The sequence below is a fragment of the Hyla sarda genome, chromosome 2, assembly GCF_029499605.1.
Source record: "Hyla sarda isolate aHylSar1 chromosome 2, aHylSar1.hap1, whole genome shotgun sequence".
In the NCBI taxonomy this organism is placed as follows: Eukaryota; Metazoa; Chordata; class Amphibia; order Anura; family Hylidae; genus Hyla; species Hyla sarda.
Genome location: NC_079190.1, coordinates 140633381 through 140653695, shown reverse-complemented (window position 1 = coordinate 140653695; position 20315 = coordinate 140633381). Strand labels below are relative to the sequence as shown.

The following is a 20315-nucleotide window of genomic DNA, read 5'->3' as shown; positions in this document are numbered from 1 at the left end:
TTCTTGATCACATGCCTGTATGCAAAGATTGGCAAAAATCTGCAGACAGAAGTAGCTGTGGTCAGAAGTCAAATCTTAATGTGAGGGTCAGCAGAGCAGTTTGTTGAATCATAAACAAAAACTCACTGATACTGTTTGGTTATAAGTTTGGTTTCCTCTGTTCATAGAGCATTTTGAAGAAGGAATGTGAGATACTGTATATCTATGTCTGTGTTTTGGTTCTGCTACTCTTTTTATGTCTATCTTTAAGCAGTGAGGTCATCCTTGGATTTTGCCGATAGAGTGCACACACCTCTTGTTTGACAATTAGTGTGTAATGTTGTCAAACAAGACCCAATATTAGTCTTTATTTGTAGACTCAAAATTGTAAAGTGCTGTGTATAGTTTGTTGCCGCTTTATAAATAAATCTCAATAAATATTATAGGTGACCTCCTGGCTATTTGACCTCTGAACTATTGACTGTTTATATTTCTGCCTGTCGTTTTTGTCCCTATGAGCTCTTCTGGTACTCACCCAACTTGATGACCTCCTCCCAGGGTCCTTGTGATAGTTTGTGGCCTTCTGACCGGCATCATTGCTCCATCTCAGTGCTCTACAAATGTAGCCTGGGTCTCTGGAAGCCAAGTCCATCTGATCTCACAAAAGACTCTGATAAAGTCGCAAGGATAGCCTTAGATTTAAACCAAATTTTAGAGAAGGTTTTGCTTGTTTTAGATCTAGATTATCATTCAGGACCAGACCCCCCCCCCCCCCCCCCCCTAGCATTTCAGTAATTTTCAAGGGTGCCAATAAAGTTGAGCACAACTGTATGTTTTGTTACTGTTACATGTTGTTGCTATTTCATTGTATGCTTTATGTATTGTTATAACAATGGGGGAGATTTATCAAAACCTGTGCAAAGGAAAAGTTGCCCAGTTGCCCATAGCAACCAATCAGATTGCTTCTTTCATTTTACAGAGGCCTTGTTAAAAATGAAAGAAGCGAGCTGATCGGTTGCTATGGGCAACTGGGCAATATTTCCTCTACATATATCTCCCCCTATATGTTTTGTTACTGTTATATGTCTTTGTGGCTATATTTTCTATTATAACTCTATTTTAGATTCTAACCTCCATGTGTATTTATAAATTCATATAACAGTTTACAAATAGAATGGTTTTGTTGGTATCATGGGAAATACACATTAGTCTAATGGGTGCTTAAACAACCTTTTGTATGTTATGCATTAATATGTTAAGTTCAGTTGTTAAAGAACTATCCAGGGAGGCCTCGTTGATTACAGCCACAGATAAAGAATAAATGCATTTAATTTCTTACTTTTCTCTTTATTATCACAGAACTTCATTTACCACACCACCCCCTTTTTATAGCATGGTTCATCCTGAGCTTTCTCATTCTTGAATGTGGTACAGAACTACAGGACTGGCACAAGTCCTAGAAAACACAAGCAGTGCAGTGAGAAAGAGGGGGCTAGAACAGAAACCGTTTACATTCCACGGGTCTGTAGAAAGTTTGGTAGTAAACTCTGTAATGGCCACCAATAATGGCAGTCACTGATGGGCATTCAGAATCTCTTAGACAAAGATAATGTAGAATGACCAGAGTACAATATTTAAACATTGACAAGAAGAAAACTCATTAAGTAATATAATATATATATAATGGTCTTTTCTGGACCATTGTAAGTTGAAACCAGACTCAACATTCAATGTTACAGACAGTCCAGATCTGTGAAACGTGACAATGGCCGGAAGAATCGACCAATCAGAATGGTCAATTTACTGGTAAAACCCCTGTATTACTGAAGTGCATGCACTGACTGGTGTCTGATAGCGCCCCCTACAGTACAGAGAGGTATTACATGTTCTGTACTACACTTTACCTGTACCAGGGTTACCTGCTCTTTTGGACACCAGGATAGGGCGACTCTATGTTACTTTTTTAGGACACTGTGTACTGTACAGGACCCTGTAGAAGCTCCTGTCCTCTACATAGACCAGTGTTTCCCAACCATGGTGCCCCCAGCTGTTGCAAAACTACAACTCCCAACATGCCCGGACAGCCTTTGGCTGCTTGGAAACACTGAAATAGACAGTGATTACAGTTCCCAGCAGATCTTTCTTACTTTTATATGTAAGGACTTGCTTTATCTGTATTAGTTATCTACTTATTTTTCTTTAATTCTCACTTTTTCCTATTTTTGGATGACATTTTGGTGCCTTTAGAACCAAATACCAGGTTTCCATAGAATTATGGTCTCAACATACAATGGTTTCAACATACAGTGGTTGTTCCAGAACCAATTAATATTGTAACTTGAGGGACCACTGTATATATATATATGTGATAAAAACACAATATTTGACCTACCATTCAATCCAGTTTTTCTTATATTTTACATATACAATAATTATTTTTGTTCAGTATTTGATAGTTTGATCTATATTACTTGTGCTTGTCTAATAGAAGTAGCAAAATGCTAATTCAGCGTGTCACATGTCACTCTGCTGGATGCTATATAGATGACTGCCTTTCTGTGGATATCTAAGTCACATTTCCCTACAGTTAAAGGAGCTGTCATTTGTTTTATATGTGTATACATCTGTGTCTGTGTGTGTATTCATATTTTTAATAAACTCCTTGATGAGTTAATGTGTTCATACATTTTAATTTAAACACTTCTGGAACACTGTATATTAAATTTAGCACCTGATCACATGTAGGTTGGAAGTTATCCAATATTTTCTTGTAAGGACCGTTCTTTTCTTGTACACTGCAGAAATTAAGATCATCTCCCTGGAGAAGACAATTAAATTAAGACAGCATGTTACGTGTGCAGCGAAAGATCTGGAATATTTGCATCTGTTATGTTGCTGGGAAGTATAAATGAGCATTGGTGCAGATGTAGCAGACCTGAGTTTGTCAATGTAGTAGCACAGTAGGGTAGCAGTGTTTAGAGCTATCTATCTATTACAGAAGGTGAAATTACCTTTTAAAGGGGTACTCCGGTGGAAAACGTTTTGTTTTAAATCAACTGGTGCCAGAAAGTTAAACAGATTTGTAAATTACTTATAAAAAATATCTTAATCCTTCCAGTACTTATTAGCTGCTGAATACTACATAGGAAATTATTTTCTTTTTGGAACACAGAGCTCTCTGCTGAATCACGAGCACAGTGCTCTCTGCTGACATCTCTGTCCATTTTGAGGACTGTCCAGAGCATGAGAAAATCCCCATAGCAAACATATGCTGCTCTGGACAGTTCTTAAAATGGACAGAGATGTCAGCAGAGAGCACTGTGCTCGTGATGTCAGCAGAGAGCACTGTTTTCTAAGAAGAAAATAATTTCCCTGTAGTATTCAGCAGCTAATAAGTACTGGAAAGATTAAGATTTTTTAATAGAAGTAATTTACAAATCTGTTTAACTTTCTGGCACCAGTTGATTAAAAAAAAAAAAAAAAGTTTTCCACCGGAGTACCCCTTTAACTCCTTAACGACGCAGGACGTATATTTACGTCCTGCGCCGGCTCCCGCGATATGAAGCGGGATCGCGCCGCGATCCCGCATCATATCGCGTCGGTCCCGGCGCTCATCAACGGCCGGGACCCGCGGCTAATACCACAAATCGCCGATCGCGGCGATGTGCTGTATTAACCCTTTAGAAGCGGCAGTCAAAGCTGACCGCCGCTTCTAAAGTGAAAGTGAAAGTGACTCGGCTGCTCAGTCGGGCTATTCGGGACCACCGCGGTGAAATCGCGACGTCCCGAACAGCTTGCAGGACACCGGGAGGGCCCTTACCTGCCTCCTCGGTGTCGGATCGATGACTGACTGCTCCGTGCCTGAGATCCAGGCAGGAGCAGTCAAGCGCCGATAACGCTGATCACAGGCGTGTTAATACACGCCAGTGATCAGCATAGGAGATCAGTGTGTGCAGTGTTATAGGTCCCTATGAGCCTATGGGACCTATAACACTGCAAAAAAAAAGTAAAAAAAAAGTGTTAATAAAGGTCATTTAACCCCTTCCCTAATAAAAGTTTGAATCACCCCCCTTTTCCCATAAAAAAAATTAAACAGTGTAAAAAAAATAAAAATAAACATATGTGATATCGCCGCGTGCGTAAATGTCCGAACTATAAAAATATATCAATAATTAAACCGCACGGTTAATGGCGTACGCGCAAAAAAATTCCAAAGTCCAAAAAAGCGTTTTTTGGTCACTTTTTATACCATTAAAAAATGAATAAAAAGTGATCAAAAAGTCCGATCAAAACAAAAATCATACCGATAAAAGCTTCAGATCACGGCGCAAAAAATGAGTCCTCATACCGCCCTGTACGCGGAAAAATAAAAAGTTATAGGGGTCAGAAGATGACATTTTTAAACGTATAAATTTTCCTGCATGTAGTTAAGATTTTTTCCAGAAGTACGACAAAATCAAACCTATATAAGTAGGGTATCATTTTAACCGTATGGACCTACAGAATAATGATAAGGTGTAATTTTTACCGAAATATGCACTGCATAGAAACGGAAGCCCCCAAAAGTTACAAAATGGCGTTTTTTCTTCGATTTTGTCACACAATGATTTTTTTTCCGTTTCGCCGTGCAAATGACTAATGTCACTGCAAAGTAGAATTGGTGACGCAAAAAATAAGCCATAATATGGATTTTTAGGTGGAAAATTGAAAGGGTTATGATTTTTAAGAGGTAAGGAGGAAAAAACGAAAGTGCAAAAACTGAAAAACCCTGAGTCCTTAAGGGGTTAAACTATTTTGTAACATTGTACAAAAAGTAGCAGGTAAAAGTAATGTGCTTTACAAAAATTGCCTATATGTTAAACATTTTTTTTTAAAGAATTTTTGGCAATTTCTTTTTATATTTTCCATATAGTCTGGTGCAGACTGTTGTTTATATGTCCACGGGGCCAGCTCAGGCAAGATGACTGTAATGTACTATCCATAATAATGTATTAACAATGAAAAAAAATACAATCAGAATATAGAAACAGAATAAGAAAAAGGACACGATTCAGCATCTGTCTCTAGAAAGTATAAAAATGTAGGTAATACTTTTGCTTTAAAGGGGTATTCCAGTTTTTTTTATATCAACTGGCTCCAGATAGTTAAGCAGATTTGTAAATTACTTCTATTAAAAAAATCTTAATCCTTTCAATAATTATCAGCTGCTGAAGTTGAGTTGTTGTTTTCTGTCTGGCAACAGTGCTCTCTGCTGACATCTCTGCTTGTCTCGGGAACTGCACAGAGTAGAAGAGGTTTGCCATGGGGATTTGCTTCTAAACTGGGCGGTTCCCGAGACACGTGTCATCAGAGAGCACTTAGACAGAAAAGAACAACTCAATTTCATCAGCTCATAAATACTGAATGGATTAAGATTTTTTAATAGAAGTAATTTACAAATCTGTTTAACTTTCTGGAGCCAGTTGATATATATATATATATATATATATATATATATATATATATATATATATATAATTCCTGGATAACCCCTTTAAGCATCAATGTAAATGTTAATAAAAACAAAAACAAAAAAGTTTACCGCTTGAAGTAGAGTGAAAAAAAAATAACACTTTACTCATCCCCTAGTTTTCTGCTGTTCCAGCATTGCCGCTGCTCTGGTGTGACCCACTGAAAGTCCTAAAGTTGGGCCGCCACACTAATGTCCCCTACTAGAATTTCTGCTATAATGTTGTGTGTAATGCAGGAAGAAACTACCAAGCACAATATCATAGGAGTACTTATTAAATCACTGCAGAGGCAGCGAATTGGGTAAATGTCTCTTTTATTTTTTACTTGGATCCCAACTTGTATAATTTTTTTTTAAACTACAGATTCATTTGTTTTCAAAATACACTTGATAAACCTACAACGTGCATATTTTGGTAGAATATGGCATCATTAGTTTTTCCAGCCACACACTATAAATTTCTGCTACCTTTTGTCACCACTTGGGGGCCGATCTGTCTTCACCTCCTATTTAGATCAGTAGGAGCAAATCATCCTTCTAGTCATGACATCGGGCAGCTAGAATTTTCTAAAATAACAACAACAACAAAAAAACTAAAACAAAAAAAAACATTTTTGGCGGACAGAGAAACAATGCTCTGTTTTACCAATAGATCAATAGCCAATAAGTCCAAATAGATCTCATTATCCCCTTTTATCACATTGTCTACAAACACCTCCACTCACTTCCCCATATTAAAAACTACATCAGCTTAACATCACAGGAATATGTTTTTTTTTTTATGAGGAAAATCACTCAGCAAAGAATTAACCCCAGTTGTTCAATTATTTACGTCTGAAATGAATAGCACATTATTAAATTCTCAATATGTACCCTACATTACCAAACTATGTGACATACATCCAACTTCCCCACTCACCCCTGTTTTTAACATATCATTAGCAAACAAATAATAATCACTGAGACATGAAGTAGCATTATAAGACATGAACAGTTTGCAATGAAGACAGGGAAAATAATTGAAAGTTGCAGAAAGGCTGTTGTTGGATCGTGTAAGAAATGGCTAGAAAATTAGATTAATCAAGGAGCAGACATTAAGAAGAAAGTTTGTGCGAATGGTTGACAGTCTTGCTCTTTTCCTCATTTCAAATGTTGGCAGAGTAGCAGCCAGCTCCTAGGGAAATGTGCTCCTTTCATACTTGAGTAATTGATGAATTGTATGCAATATGCAAATGAGAATCCATAAATCTTATGAATGACAGCTTAATTTATGTGAGCCTTAATGAATGCAGGATTAGATTTTAATTAAATATCCTCAAAGGCACCCTGAGTAGTAGTTTTTTTAGGCCTTGTTTTTTGAAGACTTGTTTCACATGCAATGCATTTTATAGAAGTGAAGAATCAGCCAAAGCGGCTAATGCAAATGGTCCTGTGTTCCGATGAAAAGTATTGTTCAGTTTTGTAAAGCAAACAGTACTTGAATTGATAATAAGCCTGCACAGATTCAAAGATCGCAGGCTGTTTTGAAAGGGATTTTCTTCTAATTTATAAGCTTTGCTTCTTGTGTTTTACAATTTTCTTTCTTGCTTTTTCTCTTACTAGACTCGGCATTATAGAAATATTCTGTCGGCACGGATATTAGTATAATATTTATAGCTAACAGGTCACTCAATTTAAAAAACATGTTTTGGACTCAAAGTAACCTTTTTTGGCCACTATAGCAGTCTTATATTCTTATTCTCTTTTATTTCAAAAGTTTAATTTTTTTTTTTTTTTTTATCTCAGAGATCTCAGTTTACTAATGAAAGGAGATTAAACTCTGACGGTGAAATGAATTTACTGGTTCACCATCCATGAAATACAGTTAGAACTTTACCTGAGACTTCTGTCTTCCCTAGCTACTAGAGGGATAGGGGACTTTTTGGCACATACACAGTACATCTCTAAGTTTTGGCAAATTCAACTTGGGAAGGATGAGGTGCCATCTCTATATTTGCCTCAGGCAACAAACTGACACTTAAGGTCAACATTTTAAAAACCATTCCATAACCTGTATATAAAATGAAGACTGAAAGCGAATTAGCTAGATCAGGAGTGTGTATGGGGGGGGGGGGGGGGTGGAGGGGTTGGGCTATACCAAAAATTCTTATGTGGATCTACTCCTGGTGCTGGTTTGTAGATTATTCCTTGCAAATAAAGGTGCACAGTTACTCGTAAAACATTTTAACCAAGGTCAGAATGATGGCATCACTACAGGTTTATATTCATAGCAAATACACAAATCAAACACATGAAAGTACATTATTTTGAATAATGGTATACATGTTTTTAGATGGGAAAATTATGGTATTGTAAAGTGTTAAGGAAAAAAATATGAAATCACCTTGTAATCTGCTTTTCCTTAAAATACACCAACACAAGTCTAAAAGTGGCAATTAGTCAGTGAAAAGGGAGGGTGCCTACACACCTTACTGAGATGTGGCACTTTGCTATTTAACTGGTTAACGACCAAGGACGTGTATACAGGGTATGGAGCTGGCTCCCAACTCGAGCCCACGCCATACCGGCAGGTCCTCAGCTGATTCATGTAGCTGAGGGCTGGCATTAATAGCCGACATGTGGAGATTGCCACGGCCAGCTATTAACCCTTTAGATAGCCGCTAACAAAGCTGACAGCGGCATCTTAAGGGACCTTTGAAAACTCCCTTGTGGTGCAGTGGGGTGTAGCGTGTCCCCCCCTCCAATGCTGAGGTAGCCGGAGGGCTTACCTCTCTTCCTCCGCCATCCATGTCTCTGAGATTGATAGATCCTGGCTTAACCAGGCTTTATCAATCAAGTGCAGAGCACACAGATCAGCAGTACTGTCATAACAGTTGGAGTCTGCTTTATTTTATATATATTCAAGCTATAATAAAAGCTTAAGGCAACAAAGTACTAAATAGTTTAATTTGTTTGCAGTCTGTTTCATGAAGCCAGAATGCTCAGCTATTAAACAAACATTGTATTGTGATTTATCTGTGATTTGTGCATTTGCTGTGAAGTTAAACAGCTGGGAGAACATCCTCAAAGTGTGGGGATTACATCATTTTAACCAGGAGTTGTATTGTCACTTAAAGCAAAAATTCAGGGGTGACTTTAACACTTTTAAGATTGTGATAAAATAGCAAAAACCTTTACCCACCCATTTAATCCAAGCTGTGACAGCACCCCTGATCTGTTGTTCCCTGCATGCTTTGTCTACATGGTTGCAGAAATTATGTGGCCTTTTTACAGAGGTCATTACTTTAGCCAGTTGCTGTCCTCAGTGACGATGCAGGGTGAGGGGGCGGGGGACAGAATTGTAGCCCTGGATAGCACAGATTAAAGGAAATGTATCGCCAATATTTTTTTTCCTGATAAGAGCCAGATACTAATATGGTTATATTTTCTGATTATTTTTTTTTTGTACATTTTTATGGGAGATATACATTACAGTATACAGTAACAATAGAATGGAGCTGTTCTGTGGGGAGAGGTTTCTGGTCATGCTCTGTGAACTGGGCAGAGGTCATTTTATGGAGAATGGGAGACTGAGCTGTTAATGTTTTATCTATCTACTGGTGTCACCTTTCACTGTAATTCTGTACAGATCACTTTTCAGCAGCCTTCTCCTTATCATCACAGGCAGAACAGGAAGTCTCAGCTTAGTGTTAGACTTAGTGTTTACAATAAAATCTGCAAGATTCCAGCATTATTTTATGATATAGATGGAATATTAGAAAAAAAATAAAAAAATATATATGTTTAGCATGAAAAAACACTTGATTTAAACAATATGTACTTTTCTTATTACGCTTTTCCTTTAAACAATGTAAGTGGCCCTCCTCAGCTGCTGGGTCCTTGTCTAACAGTAAAAGGAATCATAGATTGTTTGTTTGTTTATTTATTTTTTATACACAAGCATCTAGCGGCCTAGCGTCAACAGTGTTGACTACTTCTAAGACAGGTCAAAACACTACAAATCCCATCTCATCCTTAATGTACTGTGTAAGCAACATAGCAGCTTTAAGGGATACTCCGCCCATACGCCCATACAGTAGACATCTTATCCCCTATCTAAGGAATAGGGGATAAGAAGTCTGATTGCGGGGGACCCACCGCTGGGCCCCCCCCGTGATCTTGGCTGCGGCACCCCAGACATCCAGTGCATGGAGTGAACCTCGCTCCATGCCGGATCACTGGGAATGCGGGGCGGAGGCTTGTGATGTCACAGCCGTGCCCCCTCAATGCAAGTCTATGGTAGGGGGCGTGGCGGCCATCACGCCCCCTCCCATAGACTTGCATTGAGGGGGCGTGGCCATGACCTCACAAGCGGGGCGCAGCCGTGACCTCATGAGCCTCCGGCGCTGCACCTAACTCTCTAAACATGCCGAGTGCAGCAGGGGGTCCCTAGTGGTGGGACCATTGCGATGAGACATCTTATCCATTATCCTTTGGATAGAGGATAAGATGTCTAGGGGCAGAGTACCCCTTTACGTTGATCTGAAATTAGTATAAGGGTCTTCTCTTACTGCTACTGTACAGGTGGCAGGTTACTCGAATGTTACTAATAGGTGATTTTGTGAACTACAACATTTCTAAACTATACTTTTAATAAGCTAATTAATTAAATAGCAAATATCACCTTTCCACAAAATAAGTGATAAATGCATGATTGCAGTAGTCAGACCCTACTTCTCATACATGTCTGTGGATAGATGATATGTTATTCCTGCCACAACCCCTTGAATGTGTGACCTGTGGAAATCTGACACAAGGGGCTGTACCAGATGCGGTTGTTTGGATAAGAGTTGTTCTTCTCTGTACCTGAAAAAATACCAAGGTTGGCCCCATACAGATCACACCTTGACCTTGTTCAACCGATAGACTGTATTACTTTTTAACTAATTGAGTAATCTAATAAGCTTTAAAGGCATCAGTTTAGGAACATACAACACTCAAGAGATATTGCTCTTGCACCACTATTCCCTTAGATCACTTGCCGCAGGACAAGAACTAGCTGAGAAATACAGAGTCTCCCTGGGACATCATGTGCATCACATTCGAGCAGCACATAGTAATCCAAACATATCTAGCAAAAAAGGAAAATGGAGTAGTCACCCAGGCTGTCTTCTGAACTTCAGTCTTATTTCTTCATAAAATTAACACATACAGGGAGGCATGCAGGGGAGCAGGAGTACAGGTGAGGTGTGGGACGAACAAGGGTGGACAACAATTGTTTCATGCCAGAACGATGCTTCCTTAGGCTTGGACAGTTTAGGAACAGTATACTGATAACTAAGACAGTTATCAGATATATTCATTAATGGTGACAAAGAAAAGGTTTAGAAGGTGTATATTACCAATTTGATTAAACATTACTCTTAAAAAAAGGTAGTGGTGGACAACATTTTATACTATTAAATAGGGGTGAAGGGGTGTGTAACAGTTACCAGGATTGGTAACTGTAGGGTAAGATTAATCCATTCACAGGAAGGACTGATATATCAAACATGTTACAGACGTTTACATTGACCACTTATTAACATGGTTTCCTTGATAATTGGCTGGTGTACATGTGCCCTAGGTGTCATGTTCAGCATGAAAAGACTTAATCCCTATAATTGTCATTATTCACATCTAGCTCTATGCTGAGCATAGTGAGTTCTCTATCTTTCTCATTTGCTTGAGGTCTCCCTATGTAAATAGACTCAATGTGCCACGTTCTATTGCTGACCATAAATGATAGAATATGCAATTAATTTATCCATGGTAAAAAAATCATTTAAAGTATTGAGCCTAGGCCTAGCAGATAATTCTCCAATGATACTCACATTTCAATACCAATTAGATGTCTAAGAGTATTTTATGAGATCTTAAGCCACATGTGACAAATATGAACATTTTATGTGTACTGTGTGGTCCTGTTTTATCCTAGTATCTACTTATATTTAGGTTAAGTAATATGCACAATGTTTGATCTATCTATCTATCTATCTATCTATCTAAAGTCCAAATATAAGCAGCACATCCAAGCCAAGGTACTACAAGAAAGTGGGTGCAGGCAGCTTTAGAACCGCGTTCCTCTAGTTCAATGGAATATATAGTAGATACGATGAAACGAAACATAGTCTGTTTACATCTTGGAATAAACCACCTTTTGCATGATAACATTTTGGTGTGCTTTGTCGTATCTACTATATATATCTATCCATCTACTATTTTATTACTCCTGTGGAAAACTTTTTTTTTTTTTTATCAACTGGTGCCAGAACGTTAAACAGATTTGTAAATTACTTCTGTTAAAAAATCTTAATCCTTCCAATACATTTTATGGGCTGTATACTACAGAGGAAATGCTTTTCTGTTTGGATTTCTCTGATGTCACAACCACAGTGCTCTCTGCTGACCTCTGCTGTCCATTTTTGGAACTGTCCAGAGCATGAGAAAATCCCCATAGCAAACATATGCTGCTCTGGACAGTTCCTAAAATGGACAGCAGAGGTCAGCAGAGAACACCGTGGTCATGACATCAGAGAAATCCAAAAAGAAAAGCATTTCCTCTGTAGTATACAGCCCATAAAATGTATTGGAAGGATTAAGATTTTTTAATAGAAGTAATTTAAAAATCTGTTTAACTTTCTGGCACCAGTTGATAAAAAAAAAAAGTTTTCCACGGGAGTACCCCTTTAATGTATACACATAGTGCATTAGTCATATACATCAGCAGTACCTAAGCTATCAAGGAACACTCTTCAGGAGATTTTTGTTTTACTTTAGGTCTATTGTAAATATCTAGAGTTATTGAGAGCAAGGGTGTGTTATTTGTTTTTTTTTTTAAAATAGAACCTTGTTTATTCAATAAATACAATCATTTACATGAATTATTAATGGCTGTTTTAAGTAGATCTGAACAAAGTGGTGCAGATTAGGACGCATGCTGTATTGTGCCTCTCACAGCCTTTTCCAATATATGCATGACGTGACTATTTTTAGGCCCTGTTAAATGATGCATCTGATGATGAGCAGATTCTTTGTACTTTGAAAGGTTCACAACAAAGAACCTGGTTTATATAATGATCTGACAATCTGTGCTGCAACAGAATACAAATGTAAAGCAACCTCTAAGAGTGAATTCAGTTCATATAAATATCACATTCAACATTGTTTCCTGTTCATATATATTAATTGATGTTTTTATACATTTTTCTAGTTTTTCTTCCCTAGTTGTTTCTCTTAGCATCCGTGTCAGTTTGTAAAAAACATGAACATTGAAAACAGCAGAGGAGGAGAATAGAAAACTCACACAACAGCAGGCTTTTGGATAGCCAAAGTACCACTATACCCAGCTACAGCTTCTTTTATTTATAACTTAAAAGTAAGGAAATGCCAATAAAGATATTCCAGGATTTTTGGTCCTTTGAATTTAAGACAAGGGCAGCAAAGTTGCTAATGTAGTTGACTTACCTGTGTTTTTTGGCTGTAGACCTTTTCCCAGCTTGCTGTGCGACCCAAGACAATACATCACCAATCAGGTGCTAGAAGGAGGCTTGGCTGCTTTGTCTGTTGTGTGTGAAGCCAGCCCCCTGATGATGTTACCGCTGCACATATGCATGCATTTGTCATCATGCAGATCCACAGCTTGTGTGTCAGGTTGTGCTTTTCTGGAAATGGTAGGTTGACCGATGTCTGAAAAAGAAATAAGTCACCTCCCATTTTAAGACAAAGGATCCTGGAAATTGTAGTCTAAGGAAGGCCACCCAGGGATGTGGAATTCCTATCGCCCGACGCCCTGGACATGCAGTTCCGGGCACCAGGCAGATGAATTTTTCAGGCCCTTAGCCCTGCTTTGGGCAAGGAGGGCTGGACCTGAAAGCCCCCGACAAGCATGGCGGCGCTCAGAGGGGTGTATGGAGAAGGCTCCGGACTCATGCCTGCTCCATACTCTGCAGCCCCTGGCTGTTTTCAGTAGCTGGAGGGCCGCCTCTAATAGCCAGCATGCGGCTGGCTATTAACGCTTTAGATCACCGCTGTTAAAGCATCGTCTAAAGGGACATGTGAATGCTCCCTGGTGGGCTAGTGGGGGTGAATCGCCCCCCCCCACAGAGCAGTTGCGTGGGAGCGATCCACTATAGAGGTCCACAAAGAGGGCTTATCTTTGCTTCCCTGTGTTCGTGGCTCTGTCATTGATAGAGCCTGGCTGGATTAGGCTCTGTCAATGGATCGCAGAGCACACAGATCAATAGAACTCTATTGATCTGTATGAGAATCTAATGATTCCTCCTAAAAGTCCCCTAAGGGACTAATGTGTAAAAAAATAATAATGATTTTGATAAAAGTTTAAAAGACATACAAATCCACCCCCTTTTCCTATATAAAAACATGCAAACATAATACATATAAACATATTTGGTACGTAATTGTACGAACTATTAAAATATAACATTATGTATCCCGTATGGTAAATAACTTAAATGTAAAAAAAAATACCAAACCACTGAATTGCAATTTTCATAATATCCCAGAAAAAAAGTTAAAAGCGATTAAAAAGTCAGGTCAATACCAAAATGGTACTCATACAAAAAACAAATTATGGCAGCCCTCATACAGCCTCTTATGCAAAAAAAAAAAAAAGCTACAGGGGTCAGAAAATGGCAAAAAAAAATTATTATTACAACATGACAGAAACTATACAAATCTGGTATTGCTGTAATCAGGCCGGCCTAAAGTATCAAAATAACATGTTAGTTCAACCACAAGGTAAATGGCGTAGAAAGGAAAACCACCAAATGTTCTAAATTATCTTTTACTATTTTAATTTCACTTCACCAATATTTTTTGTTTCGGAGCATATGTTATGGAAAAATGAAAAGGTATCATTATAGTAGTTAGTTATGGCTATTATAGGGCGAGGAGGAAAAAATCAGAGTGTAAAAGCGAAAATTGGCCCGGACAAGTGGATCGTCATGAGGGACAAGTAGATTTTGCTCCGTTTTAGTTCCGTGGACAAGTCGTTTTTTATTACATTTCCACACCCCTGCCACCGAAACCAAAAACTAGCCAGCACAGGACACAGCCATTTACCACCAACACAAGCACAGATCCTTGGTAAGCATGTCCATTACTGTATGACACTTAATGACTAAAGTCACCTTATATTGTTTAACTTATGGCAAAAACTAAAGTAAAAATGGAACATTTGAACTTCAGCCATCCATTAATTAATACTTGACATAATTTGCTCAAACCAACAGGTGAACAAAGATACCACCTTTTGAGAGCTAAAGAAAAAAATAAACTATTACTCTTCACTGAAATAAAAGCTTATGCCTTTATTCAAAAAGTGATGTAAAAAAGTGACTTTATGATGTTTTTTAAGTCACTATAAAGAAGAACAACATTTTATTTCAGTCAAGATTGCCAGTTTTATTTGCTGTTGAGAATGGTAAAATTTAATTTTATAAACAAAATAAATTTCCTGGTTTAAAATATAGATGCTGTTCCTTAACTGACATGCCTGAGGCTATGTTCACACAGTGTATTTCAGACATACTTTAATTTTTAAAATGCATCTGTAAAATCGCTGAAAATTTGCGTTTGATTTTGTGAATGAATGTGCTCTATGTAAGTCTATAGAAAAGGGGCGGTCTATGCACAGTTTATAAATGACTTATATTTTGCATCCATATCAATATATGACATTCACACACCAAATAAAGTAATGGAATTTTGCCATATCAATATGACTGAACTTAAATAGTTAAAATGCAAGAAACAAATGGGATTGAAAATAGTAAACCTTGGTGTACCCTTACATTTACTAATATTACCTATGCCAAGTAGAAAGGAAATGGTTGTGATGTAATTTATTGTTCCAACAGTATTTATTTCAGATGCTTTTGGCATTTACTCAAGAGTAGCATAAAAGTTGTTGATGTAAAAAGATAAGCATAGTGCCTGCATGCACAGAACTAAATCCCATTGCTTATAACATATTAATAGGATACATTCACATGAGCAGGATTGCCTATACTTACAATGTACAGTGGTCCCTCAAAATACGATGGTAATTCATTCCAAATGAACCATCATTACTTGAATCCATCGTATGTTGAGGGATCCGTGCAATAATAATAGACAAAGTTATACTCACATGTCCTCGCCACTCTGGACCGTCACCGCTGCCCTGGATCGTCGCTCTCCATCGCCGTCATCATGTCGCCGCGCACGCTGCACCTATTGGATGACGGGATGGTGTGCGCGGCGATGTGATGACAACCAAGGAAAGCAACGGCTATGCAGCGAAGCATGAAGAGGGTCCGGAGTGGCAGGGACAGATGAGTGACACTCACAGGGGCACACAGTGCACATTAACCCCTTCCCAACCCACGACATACATGTACGTCATGGGTCGGGTGGGTGGACATGACGGGGGCCCGCAAGTCGGGTTCGCGTCATGACCGGGAGATGTCTGCTGCTATCAGCAGCTGACATCTGCCGGTAATGATGGACTTCGGCGATCGCACAGAGGTCCATCATTTAACTGGTTAACTACCGTGATCTATACAAAAAAAAAACAGAACTACATAAAAGTGGTACCATTAAAAACTACAGCTCATGGCGCAAAAAGCAAACCCTAAAACAGCTCTGTAGGTGGAAATTGTTTACTTTAACTTCACCATAGCCAATGGAGTCATGATTTATTGTTTACATAATATTTGGACATGAATGGGGCATTATAAATGAAAGATATCTGTCTGTTTGAAAAGCACACCAAAGGCATTATAAAACAGAAGGAGAGACAGAGAGAAAAAGAAAAGGAGAGAGAATAAGATGAAAAATCAAGTTTAAAAGAGAGAACTGTTTCGGTTTTGCATGTGCAGCACTGTAATATGTTGCCCATTGTAACTGACAACATGACAGCGTGGATAGTTTGAGTATAAGTTTTTGTCTTATTTGTGATGGATGTTCTCATAAAGTAAAACTAAAGAAAATTAAAGGGTTATTCCGGACAATTATCTTTCTCTGTGCTCAGGGCACAGTTAAATAGATATAACACTATACTTACCCTCCACATTCCCCTGCTGCTACTGCTATCTCTGTGTCAGTCCCCTGCTGTGCTACACTTCCTTGTGTTTGTGTCGTAAAAGGACCTTCCCGCTCAGCCAATCAGCAGCCGCAGAGGTGTCACAGAGCTGCAGGTTTACACTCTGGCTGGAGGGGAAGGCAGCTGATTAACCCAGCACACACAACACAACTCTATTACTAGGGACGTCACTTTGCCTCTCTACTGGCTACTTAAAAGCTAATGTTTTGGGCAATGCCTGTCATCCTAAACTGACATAGATTTTAAGAACAGAAAACAAATCTACTTACCTAATATTCTTGAGTTAAGGACTGGGGACCAATAAACAACTTTTTTTTTAGATGTGGTGGTGGTGGTACACATTGCTTGCCATGGCCTATGTTGGTCTGCACAAAAGAATGGTAATCCAACTTGGTAACCTCTGGTGAGCTTAGTCTGTTGCTAGGCAACTGCTCAATCTGAATAACGTCTTAATTAATAATTATAGCAGGAAACTCCAGCTCTCTACATAGTTTGCCTTTAATTGGGAAAATTAGACTTAAACAGTAACTAGTTGAATGCATGCAAGCCTACAGAAAGAAAGAAAACAAATAAAAAAAGATGACCCTTTTGATTCTTATACTTGAATTACTTCCTGGCACATACTGACAAAACGAAATCAACCTTTTTCGACCCTTGACTCTTGAATCTTGAAAACTGCATTTTGAAAATATAAAGCGTAGAAGCTGTGCAGCATTATATAATGTTTTTCTTCTTCCTTTATTTTTATGAGTCCTGGCAATTTCTAAGAGACCTTGTTTTCATTTCTGGTCATCACCTCAGCAAACTAATCAATGAGGCATGAACTGCTATCTCCAGTGAAAGAAATGAAAAATAAACCACAGATAATCCCTCAGTTAAAAGGTTATTCTGTGCGATAAAAGCTATTTTGTTAATTTATTTACTTTCTGGTACAGGGAGATAAAGTAAAGGAACAATTAGAGAATTCAAGTAAAAAGGATTTTAAAGGGCAATGACGACTTTATATGTTCTGCTTTATGATTGGCAGTTTTGTTGTATGTGTGGAAAAGGACTTGTCTAGATAAATCCATTGCCGTCACACAGTGACTTTTCTACTAGAAGTGGGAAGCATGCTAGCAGATTTAGCATTAAATAATTAGAACTCTGGGAAACAGCACTTTTTCAAGAGCCATATTTGGGTCCTATCAGCAGTAGTGATTTATTGTTTGCAGTTCAATAAATGTTCAGTAATTTGGTTGTCCCCATTTGTAGATTATACATTTCCTTAAACAAGCTTACCATTGTAAATATGGGACAAATTTGTGTGTGAGTTCTGTATCAGTGTTTGTGCTACTATTTTTAAACATAACGAGGGAGATTTATCAAGGGATTTAAGCAGCTTTTTTTTGCTTACATAAGTCACACAAAAAGTTGCATGTGCACCTAAGCACACTTTGTGGGTAGGCAAAAAATTTCAGTTTTTACTTTGCAGTGGTCCTGGATTTATCATTGCGAAAGTCACACTTAAGCAAATGAAAGTCGCAAACCCCTTTCAAAAAGTCACAAGTGTAAGCAAGGTCAGACCTGGCTTACAAACTTGCCTATGACAGCATTTTCAAAAAGTCGCATGTGAGACTTTTTGGGTGACTTTTTGCACAGCTCCGCTCCCCGACACCCACTCACATCTACCACCTTCCTGCAAGGTGTTGGGACTAAAACTCCCAGCATGTCCTCACTGTAAGGGCATGCTGGGAGTTGTAGTCCTGCAATAGCTAGCGGGTGGGTGGTAGATGTGAGTGGGTGGGCGGAGAGCGAAGCTGTGCAAAAAGTCTCAGAGACTTTTAGTGCAACTTTTCTTTTAACTTTCATTTTGAAAGACATGGTGGGACAAGCGTGTAGGAGATATACAGAAGGGTAACAAGCTTGTCATCCGCCCGCACATCTCCCACCCACGCAAGACTACTACAACTACCAGCATGTCCTTACTGTAAGGACATGCTGGGAATTGTAGTTGTGCGGCACAAGGGGGAGTGTTTTAGATGGGAGGGCGGATGACAAGCTTGTCACCCACCCGCAGCACATAACTACAACTCCCATTACGTCCTTACTGTACATGCATGCTGGAAGTTGTAGTCATGCAGTGGGGGCAGGTGACAAGCTTGTCACCCGCTTGGACATCTCCCCCCAGCCCTTCTGTATGACTACAACTTCCATTATGTCCTTACTGTAAGGGCATGCTGGGAGTTGTAGTCATGCAGTGCGGTAAAGGTGGGAAATGTGCGGGTGGGTTACAATAAATGTACTAACCTATTTTCCTTGTTTTTTTTTCCTTCTCATTTCAGATCTGTGTATCCTGTGGACTACGATGATGACCAGTGTTTAATGTTAACAATTTTTTGTAATGAGGGCTTGTGGGGAAGTGTTTTTTTGGAATAAAAGTTTTTTAAATGTGTTTTTTTTTCCAATTTACTTTACAGGCTTAGTAGTGGAAGCTGTCTTATAGACAAAGTCCATTACTAAGCCAGGGCTTAGCGTTAGCACCAAAAACAGCTAACCCCAATTATTACCCCGGCACCCACCGCCACAGGGTTGCTGGGAAGAGCCGCTACCAACAGGCCTGGAGCGTCAAATGTGATGCTACTGGGCCTAGGTGGTAACAGGCTGGCGTTATTTAGGCTGGGGAGGGCCAGTAACAATGGTCCTCAGCCACCCTGGTAACGTCAGGCTGTTGCTGCTTGGTTGGTATTTGGCTGAGAATGAAAATATGAGGAACCCTATGCATTTTTTCCCCATAAATAATTAAATAATAAAAGAAAAACGCATAGGGTTCCTTGTATTTTTATTCCCAACCAGATACGCACCAAACAGCAACAGCCTAATGTTACCAGGGTGGGCGAGGACCATTGTTACTGACCCTCCCCAGCCTAAATAATGCCAGCCTGTTACTGCCTAGGCCCAGGAGTGTTATTTTTGGCACTCCGGGCCTGTTGGTACTGGCTCTTCCCAACACCCCTGTAGCGGTGAGTACCAGAGTAATAATTGGGGTTAGCGCTAGCTGTCTTTGGAGCTAACGCTAAGCACCGGCTTAGTAATGGACTCTGTCTATAAGACGGCTTCCACTACTAAGCCTGTAAATTAAACTGAAAAAAAAAAACACATTTAAAAAACTTTTATTTCAAAAAACACTCCCTCACAAGCCCTCATTACAAAATGTTATTAATAATAAACAAAAAAGCGCTGGTCATGGTAGTCCATGAAAAGAAAAAAAAATGGGTTAGTACATTTAGGTGGAAAAAAAGTGGGAAAAAAATGTAATAAACACACATACAATTTTTTTTTGCTTATGTGTGCTAAGCAAATGGTATTCCAAAGTGATTTTATTGTTTTTTGCTTATGTGAGCCAAATGTATCAACCCCCTGTGATAGTATGATAAATATGTCACACATAAGCAAACCCAAAGCAAAAAAAAAAAAAAATGTCTACAGAACTCGCAAACAATGATAAATATGACTCAATATTCTTGCCAGTTATTATTTTTTTTTTAAACATTTATCTGCTTTAAAAGTTATTTGAAAAATATGAATGATTCACTGAAGTAAATTTTCAGCATTACCTATAGATGTTTGGCAGGCCATTGAAATTATAACAGCCGGTACCCAATTTTGAAAGAATTTTGCAATTGCCATACCGTGAAATCCAAGAAAAAATCTATAGTGTATATA

At 38.7% G+C, this 20315-nt stretch overlaps 1 protein-coding gene and 1 long non-coding RNA gene across 8 annotated transcripts in view; one reads left to right on the top strand and one right to left on the bottom strand.

The window, feature by feature from the left end:
* DACH1 (dachshund family transcription factor 1) overlaps positions 1-20315 on the top strand; it is a 372863-nt gene that overhangs the window by 120200 nt on the left and 232348 nt on the right. The window lies entirely within an intron of this gene.
* On the bottom strand, positions 1323-16691 carry LOC130355413 (uncharacterized). The gene is made up of 4 exons (XR_008888515.1): positions 16575-16691; positions 5957-6055; positions 2711-2797; positions 1323-1435 (listed from the first exon to the last, which is right to left on the bottom strand). It is a non-coding gene; the product is annotated as an uncharacterized LOC130355413 (long non-coding RNA).